Source organism: Centropristis striata, chromosome 7 (assembly GCF_030273125.1).
Source record: "Centropristis striata isolate RG_2023a ecotype Rhode Island chromosome 7, C.striata_1.0, whole genome shotgun sequence".
In the NCBI taxonomy this organism is placed as follows: domain Eukaryota; kingdom Metazoa; phylum Chordata; class Actinopteri; order Perciformes; family Serranidae; genus Centropristis; species Centropristis striata.
Genome location: NC_081523.1, coordinates 27,150,621 through 27,162,366, shown reverse-complemented (window position 1 = coordinate 27,162,366; position 11,746 = coordinate 27,150,621). Strand labels below are relative to the sequence as shown.

The window sequence follows — 11,746 nt, the reverse complement described above, 5'->3', positions numbered from 1 at the left end:
AGAAGGAAAACTATTGTCTCTCAGTAGTAGCATGAATGAAACCCAAGGGAAAGTACTGCGAGTGAGTGGACAGGTCATCTACAGCTTTGTTTTTCTTTATTCTAGTGCTCTCTGACAGTGTAAAGCATATCTCGTCTTGTAAATTATTATAAATTGACACATGGACTTAACTTCCCAACAGTCTTAAAGATGATTAAAATTAGCTCCACTTGAGCTCTTGGAACATTAAAATCCTGGCTATATATGAATACACAGGTGATAATAATAATACTAAAAAGAGTAAATACAACTCATAATACAACCCAAATTAACATCATAAAACATGATGTCTTGAAGAAGACTTGAAACTACTGATTGAGGCCATGAACTCATTCTGAAAATGTTTAATGAGGTAATAAATAAAGTGAGAAGTAGGTTAATTTCTCATAGACATCAATACAAGCAGACTACCTGTTACAATTAGTGGAGTCCCGGCTGTTAAAAAAGAATGCAGGTTGAATGAATCACTTTTCAGACCCGGAGGGTGCCTGCTTGATAATAATAATGGAGTATTTTTGCATTGTGGTACTGCTAATGTTTGCTTGAGTAAAGGATCTGAATATGTCTAACTAATTATACGTAAAGGGAGAAGCTGGCAGCTGTTTTTATTTTTTCAGTCAATCAGTAGTCAGGTCATGTAAGCTCACCAGGAATATTATGTTCACTGGTTCAGTTGAGGCAACAGGGATTGTCAACTGTAGGGTATGATATGTGCTATGGCTGATGGCCAAGCCCCTCTGTTTAAGTAAATGTAGCCAATGTTTCAGAAAGGCGATAACAGTTCTTTCCATGCTGCCGGTGGTGTGACGGGAGGAGACAGACCCCCTGGGTGTGACGTGCCCCTCAGCAGCCCCGGACATGTCAGCAGAGTTCACCTCCCATCCAGTGCATGGTAGAGCAAACACAGGAACCACATCAAAGCAGCTGAGCTGGGCCACAGTGCCCCTGTGTACTGGTTTGTTATTCTCCTCCAAAGGTTAATTACAGTGGGGCTTCAAAGGGCTGGCTGTCCATCTGCAAGGAATTTGAAAGTTGAAGTCTGAAATTCCTGTCAGGCCAAACGAAAAAATAAACAGACCAATCAATCAGTGCGCTGCTAAATTACACACACACACACACACACACACACACACACACACACACACACACACACACCCCACCCCCCCATTGTGGTTTGTGGGGGGTAATGGCAAGTTAATGTCTCACTTAGAAAATAGCTTTTGACCATAAGGTAGAGACTTGACACTTTCATAATCCAATCTGTAGCATGGTTCACGTGACAAGGTTATGTGAGGGCAGATCCCTATATGTATAACAGGCACAAGCTGAATTAATGTCATATACAAATGTGTTGCTGTAAAAAGTTTTTGCAGCACAGCTGGACAGAGTAAAGGTTTGTTTGAGGGACGGAGACAAATTCAAGAGAATAAACAGGAAGAGAGAAAGAGTGACCGTCTTTGAAGAAAAAAGATGAATGAGAGGAGGGGACAAAAAAATAAAATATATGGGAAAGAGGAAGTTATAGAGGAATTCTTTACACCTCCAGCCCTCCACCCCAAGCTGTGCCATAACGCTGCGAGTGGAGACAGTGCATTTGAAGGCCTGCTGGTGTCCCTGGCAGCTCTCATTAGTGCTATGAATAGTCAGCTATTTATGTTTGTGCAACTGAATCCTGGGCTTTTTATGACTGTTTACCATGGAGGGAATCTCGCTAAGAGCGCGCTGCACTATTGGGTGTCATAAATAAATGATATCCACTGGAGAAGCTGGGTCAAACAGTAGTTAAAATAAGCATTTGTTTTCACCTTCTCAGGGAACCACATGAGTGGGGTTTATTATATCAGCACATTTAAAAATATAATCTGGTCAATCCTAGGAGAGCACACCACATTAAAGTGTAAATGGACAACCTCTGGTTCAGCATTTCAGTCATGGCCATATTGTTTTTTTGCAACCAGTGCCCTTGCAGAACGGATCAAGAGCTATGACGTTACTTAATCAACTTATGCTTGAAAGACTTGAAATTAGCCACTGAGACCATACACTCATTAGGAAAATGTTTACTGAAGTGATAAATCAAGTGAGAAGTAGGATCATTTCTTTATTAACTTGTGATACAAACTGACTTCTTTTTGCAACCAGAAGAGTCGACCCCTGCTGGTCATTAGACAGAATGCAGGTTTAAGGCACTTCCAGACTGGCTGCTTGGTTGCTTCTGAGGGAAACATTCTGGTAGGTTTTTATTGTGAAACAACGGAAAAGTAGTTGAGCTGTAATGAGCTGCTGTTGACAACGTGCTGTCTTGGTTCCAACTACGGAGCCTCAATGTTAATATTTTATTGCCTTCATATAACTCAAGTGATATCTTCTCCTGTTTTGTGCCATATATCGAACCCTCATTTTCCCGACCAGATGGCAAACAGAATTGTATAGTGGAAATTAGGGAATCAAACTGAATACTGATGATGTTATTCTATAGCTATTGCAATCAACATTTACTTAATAATAATAATAATAATAATAATAATAATAATAATGATAATAACAAGTTAAACACACACACACACACACACACACACATATATATGTGTGTGTGTATATATATATATATATATATATATATATATATATATATATATTACACTGCTCTGTATGGGAACATACAAACTGTAGCTGCTGTAAGCCTAAATAAACCAGAAGAAATATATGAGCTTGAACTCATAGGTCTGTTTGCCACTCGTCAACTTTCCCATACATGCAAACCACGTCTGTTTATTCTGATGAGGCACTGAGGGCTGAAAGAGAAGCATTAACTTGGTATAATACTGCAGTACCCGTCAGTCTGTATTTATTATTTCAATATGGAGACCAGGCATGTCTAATTGCTTCAACAGGTATGTGTGTGTGTGTGTGTGTGTGTGTGTGTGTGTGTGTGTGTGTGTGTGGGGGGTGTGTTTGTGTCCCTGTCTTGGTCTGTGAGTACACAGGCTGAATTGAGAAGTGGGTCCCTTTCAGAGCTGCACAGCCAGCCTCATATGGTTTTAATGCTTCCTGCTTGTTGTTTTATGTGTCTATATTAAATGGAACCACATGTTATCAATGGCACTTCTACACATGTTGAGGAAATATTCAGCCTTAAAGAAACGCAAGCCCCATTTCAACACATTACTGGGGAAATCAATAAATGAATCATTGGAATTTTAGCCATTAAATGCTCCTAAAAACCTGTTGATCCTAAAAGGTCTTTCTGTGCCTCCAGGGTGGACAGGCAGGATTCATTTGCCTTATTTACGTAAGTAGCAGAGTTTTTGCGCAAGCGGGGTGTGGTTCAGTGACATGTGACGGTCTGGATGGCCCAGGTGTCACGTTCGTTGTGTGAGTCACAGTCTGCATGTTTTGCCAAAGCCACCCTAACCCAGCAGCTCAGGGGTGTGTGTAGTGAGCACCCATCAAAAACATTAGACCTGCTCAGCCACCACACTCCCTGTATGCCTGTGCTAGCATGTCTAAGTGCACACACTCACACACGCCATCCAATGTGTGCGTAGCGGTGAGCAACGATCCAACTGCATGTAGATGACCTGCTTTGTATTACATATGATGCAACATTCTTGTCAGTGCAAAAGAAATGACATGCTCCTCAAAGATGTATTAAATAATTGGCATTTGTGTGTTTAACAGTAACTGTATTCCCTGTGTGCAAAACTTTGGTTTTGAACTAATCCATGATACTTGGCTTGAAGGAATATTTTTTGGGAAACAAGTATATTTGCTTTCATGACGAGAGTTAAATGAGAAGATTGACACCACTTTCATGGTTGTATGCTAATTATTAAGCTAAGGATGCAGTCAGTTAGTTTAGCTTAGTATAAAGGCATTTGAGCTGTATTAATGTGTTGTCAGAATAATCAGAAAAATTAGTTCCCAGCATTCCTGTCCAATTCTTAGCGAGAAGGCAAATAAGAAATGTGATGTCAAACTATTCCTTTAAAGTAACAGATAAACATTGAGAAATATTGTTGTTTCCTGTCTGAACAGGAGTCAGAGTATCATTATCAGTTGGTTTGCCTGTGCAATCAGTTAAATCTAGTAAAGGGATAGGAGAGACATTATTATCCTAGCTTCACTGAAAGAACTGGAAAAGGAGGAAAAAGTCTAACAAAATTTTTTAAATGATACCTCTCTCTCTTTGGAAATAAACGTGTCCCTTTGTTGAGGCTTTTGGACTGTCCATGACGTGAACAAAAACTACTTACATCCTAATTCTTTATGCACTGCAGCTAGTCATATACTTCTGAGTGCCAGATTAATATTCAGTAATTTGATGTAAAGATGTGAACTGCAGAACAGTACAGTACAGTAGGAAAAATCTCGAAAGGATGACTGCTATGCTCTCTGCTAGGCTCCTTATCAATTATCACATTGTCAACTCAGTTAAGATAAATCACTGCGGACAAGATACACCTCACTCATCTGCACCCTAAGGAGGAGATTTCAGTGACTTGGCAGCGGAAGAGTGATGGCTTTAAATACATCCATCAGCAGTAACAGTAGTAAATCTTCATCATGTTTATGGGCTGCCAGTGCTGAGAGAGCAGAGGGGCAAGAATGTGTCCTTCAAAAATCCCTTGACTCAGCAGTTTCCTGCCATGGCTCTTTTATTGTGGGGGTTCCGCCTAAAATGCAAAAGTCTCTTGTAAAGTCTCCCTCAGTCCATCCTGCGAATGCAAATACCAACAAATTGAAATGCAAACATCTGTGAACTCTTTGAGGAGTACAATGTCAAGAATGCAGGGGGATATAGCGATGTAGCATTTGGCTAAATGTGTTCCTTTCCCTCCAATAAACAGGTTTGACCAACATGCATCTCCACATCAGTGCTGTGCATGAGTGATTTCATTTCTTTGGAAATACCATTTGCCAGTTTCTGCAGTTGTAAAAAAAAAAATACACTAGCCAAAAGAGTAGTGCAACATTTTCACTTTCTTGCCAAGACTTAGATAAAAAAGATTGATAGCTCTCTTTTATCTGTCTATTTAATGTGAAGCTGGATCCAGGAGACAGTTAGCTTAGCATCAAGACTGGAAACAGAGGGAAACCGTTAGCCTGGCTCTTTCCAAAGGAGGCTCCAGGAAATCACTGCTCTGAGCCAAGAAATAGCCCAGCACATAACACCCCATAAAACCACAACGTGCCGTTTTTACACTTAATTTTCTGTACTACAAAAATAACAAAAATACTGTGTCAGAGTTTTATAGACTGTTGTACTGACTCATTGCCATGACTATGAATTAAAAAGCCTTAAAAATGAGTTGTCACATTGTTTAGCATTGCAAATTCCTTATTATTTAGAATTATAATTGTAGAACATGGGTGAGTGTGAGTGGGACAGTTGTTCAAAACCTTGCAACACATGAGGGCTGAGGTGAGACCACCGCTGGAGATAAGTGCCACCACTTTCCTTTCTCCTGTCCACAAAAATGTTCATAAGGACTTCAAATTACATAGCGGATGCAAATTAAGTGCTCCAAAAGTCTTATGTACAAACACCAGGCAGCCTAAATTCTGTGCAATATGCTCTAATATAGCTGTCAAGGCGAATTACACAGCTGCCTGCTATAGCTTGATTACATGCAGCAGGCAGTTTGAGAATTTGAGAGTTGATTTACAGGGACAAGAAGTAAAGCTCAGACCCACGTTTGAGAAATTGTGTCTGAATCTGGCCGATGTCTTCATGAAAATCCCCATAGTGCACAGAAATGCCTTCAAGATCTTTTTTTTTTTTTTTTTTTTAACAAAAAGAACATTTCTTTCAGAGAAAAATGCTGGATAGTCACATGAAAATGAAGGAGGGAATGTGCTGACTACATAAACCTCTCATCTCAAACCTCAAGTGCCATGATAACTCTCAATCTGTCAGTCAGCGGCCTGGAGCGCTGGGGTTTAAGTGTCTCAAGTGAAATGCAATATTTCACCAGCAGCACAATACATTCAACAAGATGGTAAATACAGTTCGATACAGTGATGACACGGATGAGGGGAACTAAAATCGTAAAAAGACGCTCACATGACAAAACAACCCAGACTCCCACTGCAGCAATATATCACTTCAACTTTTTAATCAGTCAAAAAAGAAAAATGAACATCCCATGCCAACAACTACACTAACCGAGTTCTTACAGTAGGGCAGAGTGGCATTTAAAAAGTCATTCCTAATTCCATTAAACATAAAACTCGAGCTGTTGTTTGAACTCCACTCCGTCCCATTTTCTTTGCGGTATTTTTGGGCTTTGTGAGGGACAAAAGCGGCCTGTGAAAATGGATCGGGGGGTGGACCAGTTGGCTTGAATAGAAACACATCGTTCCAAATTCCTCCTCTCTGGCTCAAATAGGGCCCCCGATTAACAGCAAAGTTGCACTTGCCACAACATTTAAGGCTTTTTATGGCTTACATATGCACAAATATCATTATGATTTTCCTCTTTGGATGCTCAGGGGCTAGTGGATGCAGTCAATGTGAGAATATTACCACCGTGGAGGGAAACGACCCGAGGAAACAGCTTTCTCATTTTAGTCTGATCTGCCGTACCCGGACTGGTCGGTCAGTGTACAGCAGCTGTGTGTTCTGCTGCTGCTGCCTGTTAAAGCCGCCCACGGGGCAGTCGGGGTCAGCGTGGACTGGTGGGACGGTGGTTGGGACGTGACCTCAGTCCAGCCCCACACAGCTGAACAGACTAGCTGCCAAAACCAGGATGAAGCTTAAGTTTGAACCCTCATATATCCTGTGTAAAAAAAAAAGGGCCACAGTAACATCTACTTCTTTCTTAATCACTGCAGGAGAAATTCTAGGACACTAAATTGCAGTGGTTTGTCTAGACGGGACACCAGAGGATCAAGTTCCAACCAAGTTGAATAATAACTCCAGAATATTCTTGGCTTTTTTAAAGTTGGTGTACCAGATGTTTTGCTACTGTTTGTGTATAGTGGATTAAGTGCCAGAAAGGGGCCAGTTTTACTTGTCAATGACTCACATGTTTCTGTGGCTGGTAGTTATTGAGGCAACTCCAACTACCTGGTATCACCAGCTGATTAAAGATAACACACATGTTGTTTCCCCTATGAGTCACAATACACATACTTCCGAGCCCAAATCAGGTGTGACCAGCAGCATGTGACTGACCTGCTGTTAAGAAATAACATCATGGAATGTCACTGACAAACTGCTGTATACATTTCACCAGATCACAGTCTTTCCTGTCTAACACAGTTCAGCCACTTTTAACCACTAAGATATCTTTTTCATGTGATATAACACCTCCATGTTTAGTCACTGTGACAAAGTGGGTGAGAAGTCTCCGTTGCTCACCACTTGTCCCCTACGCATTCATCCTACACCTTACACAGTATTTATCTTCAACATGTGTTCAGCTTGCTATTAATTACCATTGCTTTTGCAACATTGCATCACTTACTATTCCAGGCTTGTTTGTGATAGCATTATTTATCCATTCATTACCCTTAACCAATTATCCAAACTAGGGTCTCGGGGTGCTGCAGCAAATCCCAGCTGAGAGAGGCGGGTTAAACAGACTATCGCTGGGCAGACAACCATTCATGCTCTCATTCACTCCAATGGGCAATTTAGAGTCACCATGTTTTTAGACTGTGGGAGGAAGTCAGAGGACCCAGAGAGAACCCAACCTGACACGGGGAGAACATCCAAACTCCACACAGAAAAGCCCCAAGCCAGATTCAAACCTTCGATCCTACAAGAGTGCTAACCACTACACCACCATGTAGGCCTGGGTTAGCATTATGTTACATCAAAATACATGATGTAACAGCTATTCGTTTGCAGGTTTAAATATTGTTCAATTGTTTGTGTCTTTGTTCAGTATTACCATGCTGGACTGTTGTTTGGGAGAGGCCCACACACCATTTTCCTGGGATTTATGTTATTGGTGATGTCATAGCTGACATCACTGGGTCAAACCAAGGGGAGGGTTTTTTTTCTGTTGAAATGTTCCTTTTATAGTTTGCTGTATTTCTAAAAGAATGAGTTTGGATCAATCATCTGTTAGAGAGTGTTTTAGTTTCTAAATTAGCTTTAAAATGAGTGCAGGAATGTTTGTGGATTTACTTGTAAGAAAGGCTTTTGAGCAGCTCAACCTGTATTTTGCTACAGGCTGAAGTTGACAAGGGGTGAAGTGAACACCTTATAAATAGCAAGCTGAATTGCTGATCCATTGGAGAGCAGAGGGGAGGCTGTACTACCAAAAACATGCTGCTCTTTGTTTCATTTGTTTTGTGTTAATATTAAGGCTTATTTATTTTGTATTTGAGTATATGTGTAATGGAGAGCACTGTAAATAAACATTCACTTATGTGGGGAATCATTCAGTAGTAAAGGCGTTTTTGTGATGGTTCAAGTGATGTTGATTAGTGGGACAAGTAATCATGGCAATAAATGACAAACATGACAATAAATTGTAATACTTTATCCATATCTGTTTTATTTATAGATATCAATGATATATTATCAATACATCAAGTATATTTACTCAAGTACTTAAGTTTTTTTTACACTACTTTATACTTCTATTCCACTACATTTATTTCCCCGCTTTACACATATCATGTTTTTTTAACATAAAAAATGCATATTTTAAATTACAGGTGCACCTTGCCTACCAAGCTCTCGCTACCGTTAGCTGATAGTTTAGTCCAGTTTCTTTCTCCGTACAAATATGATATCTTCTGGCTCCAAAAAACCAAGATGACGACGGCCAAAATGCAAAAGTCAAGCCAAACCCACATCCGCAAACCAATAGGTGAGGTCACGGTGGCTACCGTCCACACTTCTTTTACACAGTCGATGCCTGCTGGCTGCTGTTGCATTTCATTTCCTCACATTCATTTTTTAACCTTATGTTTGCAGTAAGTATTTAATGATTGCTTCTAGTTCCTTCTTCAAAGAACATGATATGAGACACGGATATGAGTAATGAGAGATGTACTTCTATTTTTGGGGCGCTGCCTGACTGTGCACTATAATCAAGTGAAATCAAGTAAAAAATCTCTCAGCAGCAAGTGAGGGTTTATTAAAAAAGAAAAAAAAACTAAATCTGTCCTTTTGATCAGGCTGTATTCATGGCAAGCAGCAAATTGCTTTCTGCACACCCTTTACTGTACATCTCTGAGCTCAGAGGTAAAGAGGTGCATGTTATAATGTTGTATATGTTCGAGAGCATACAATTTGCAATTGTGCAATTTTATTCAGTCTTGACAAGTTGTGGCAAGAGCGTTTGGTGTGGCACTGCAAGTACGCCCACTCAGTATGCCTTGGTTTGTTGCCTTTCTATGTACGTGCCTCAGTGTTAGTGTGTGTGTGTGTGTGTGTGTGTGTGTGTGTGTGTATACAAGTTGAGACACGGGCATCTAAACACAGCCTGTTTACCCACAGCTGTGTTGAGCAACAGCTTGTGTGTGTGCGTGAGTTAGTGTGTTGCAGAGAGTATCATCCCAGAGGCTCGAGGCCAGACAGCGGCTGCAGAGAACAAGAACCTCTGTCAGCGTGTGTCACATCAGACAGGTGTGATTCACAAGTCTACCATCAACAACAGCCTAAAGGCACTTTCAGCATTGATCAATTCCCTAATCATTTTATGGACTGTCTATGACTTTTAAAAATATTTTATTAAATATTATAAGATAAAAACTGGTTCTGGATAGCATGGTAATATGACCTTTAGCTCCAGCATAGTGAAGAGATTTTTACTTTGGATGTCATGGGAAAAATGTGAGGAATTTTCTTTCTTTTCATGTTGTTACTTGATGGAGCTATTCTGACACATATGGTGCTAAATGCAACTGTAAAGCAGGGCTGTGCACCCTTCAACTGTCATATGACGAGCAAGGGGTATGAAGTTTGATGTGCGCTGGAAACACAGACGGAAAGCAGTCTCCTAATATGGTCACCCACCTCACATGATGTGACCGAGCCAGGAAGGAAGCATCAATCAGTGGAAAGAGGTGCATCTCCAAGAGGTCAAAGGTCAGCACTTCATTGAAGAGGTAATGTCAGACTGAAGATGGAAAAAAGATGTAGGCACGTGAACCGGCACAGAAAGAAAGTGAGTGAGTAAGCGAGTAGCTGTGTGAAACTATCTGAGTCAGAAGAGAGTTAAAGTAGGACACTGTTTTGTTTAACAACTCAAAATAAATATTAACTGAAAGCTGAATTCTTTTCACTTTTCGTGTTAAGGAAATACATTTCAGGACAAAAGTCCTAATGGTGCTAATGTTCATGTTTTCCTCTGGTTGCAGTGTCAATGCATGCCAGTGTTTTCCTAAATTTACACCACATTTCCCATAAATCCAACTTCCTGAGTTTCTACACAAGACCAAGAGTGAACCTCCCCACACAAAAGGCTTCCTGAACGTCTCACCCAGGATGCTCAACAAGTTGGAAACACATGTTCGGCGTTGACACTGCAGAAAGAAACACATGGATGGCAGTTTGTACCCTTGGAAACCAGCCGAGCCAGGAAGTGCTTGGTCGCCATTCTACAGATCATCCTCCACAGTGGAGCTCCTGACCTCTGGGGAATGGCGAGCTCCTGGAAACTGGCCTTTGTTCACCCAGCAACTCCTCTGACTGGGGATCAGTTTTGTCTTTCAGTACTGTGTAAAAAGAGAGAGAAATGGAACAAGGGGGCATGATCATGTTGATTGCTTGTGACAGAGGCACTGAGAGTGATTATAGATCCTCAATACCGCATGTAACATTGTACCCAGTGAGTGAGAAGAATTTGGCAAGACTCAGATCATACTGTTTCAGTTATTGCACTTCAAGTCAACAGTGGGCTTCTTTAAAACAAGAGAAAACATCCAACCAGGTACGGTTTTATTTGAAATCCCTTTATTTAGCATTTATCATTGGTATATAAACAATTAATAAATGGCTTATAAAACACTATAATGTATTAGTAAGTAGATTAAAGGGCATTTTATCTGTAAGTCTTCTTGTAAATTGAGTATTCATTACTAGTATATAAACAGTTAAAGCGAGACTATGTAGCTTTTGCTGCAGCTTTAAGCAATTATGAGATAATGAAAAGTGCTTAACTAATATTTAAGATTAAAATGTTACAGCAGCACATTTTGAGACTTGTGTATAAATTCAGCAATCTGTATCAGTAATGTTGTATTTACATTTACTAATATAAGCTAACCTTAAGATACTAGTCATAGATAATATGGCTAGTTTAAAATCCATTTATATCAGTGTAAATCAGCCCATTAATAAATTGTACATTATAAATGTATATACTGTTAATACATTTTTTAACAATGGACTGTGCTATATTTTGGGGCATTATAAATAATATTAGAATTGCTTTGCCCAGTTGGTTTTTCCCCTCACTGTAATTGTAGCTGCTGTATCCGCTTTTTTTCGTAGTTTCGTACCCAAAGATTTCGATAAATCCTGTGTAGCCTTATAAATTATTTCATATACTGACAAAATTGTATTAGGCAATCATATTTATATCTTTCATTTCACAATAATGGAGAAGTGTGTAGGATTTAGTGGAACAGTGAACTCCATAAAGTTAAAAAAATAAAATAAAATAAAAAGTCCTACAACCACTCCGAGTCACTGGGTAGCAACAAGAATATTCTCAGAAACTTCAATAAATGTTTGTTT

General features: G+C 39.9%; 1 long non-coding RNA gene across 2 annotated transcripts; it reads right to left on the bottom strand.

The window, feature by feature from the left end:
- Positions 1-945: 945 nt before the first annotated feature.
- LOC131975372 (uncharacterized) lies at positions 946-10,620 on the bottom strand. 2 transcript variants are annotated; one of them, XR_009394719.1, is made up of 3 exons: positions 10,565-10,620; positions 10,022-10,124; positions 946-1,053 (listed from the first exon to the last, which is right to left on the bottom strand). It is a non-coding gene; the product is annotated as an uncharacterized LOC131975372 (long non-coding RNA). The 2 variants fall into 2 exon arrangements; XR_009394718.1 differs by lacking the exon at positions 946-1,053 and adding an exon at positions 9,487-9,586.
- Between the last annotated feature and the right edge of the window lie 1,126 nt (positions 10,621-11,746).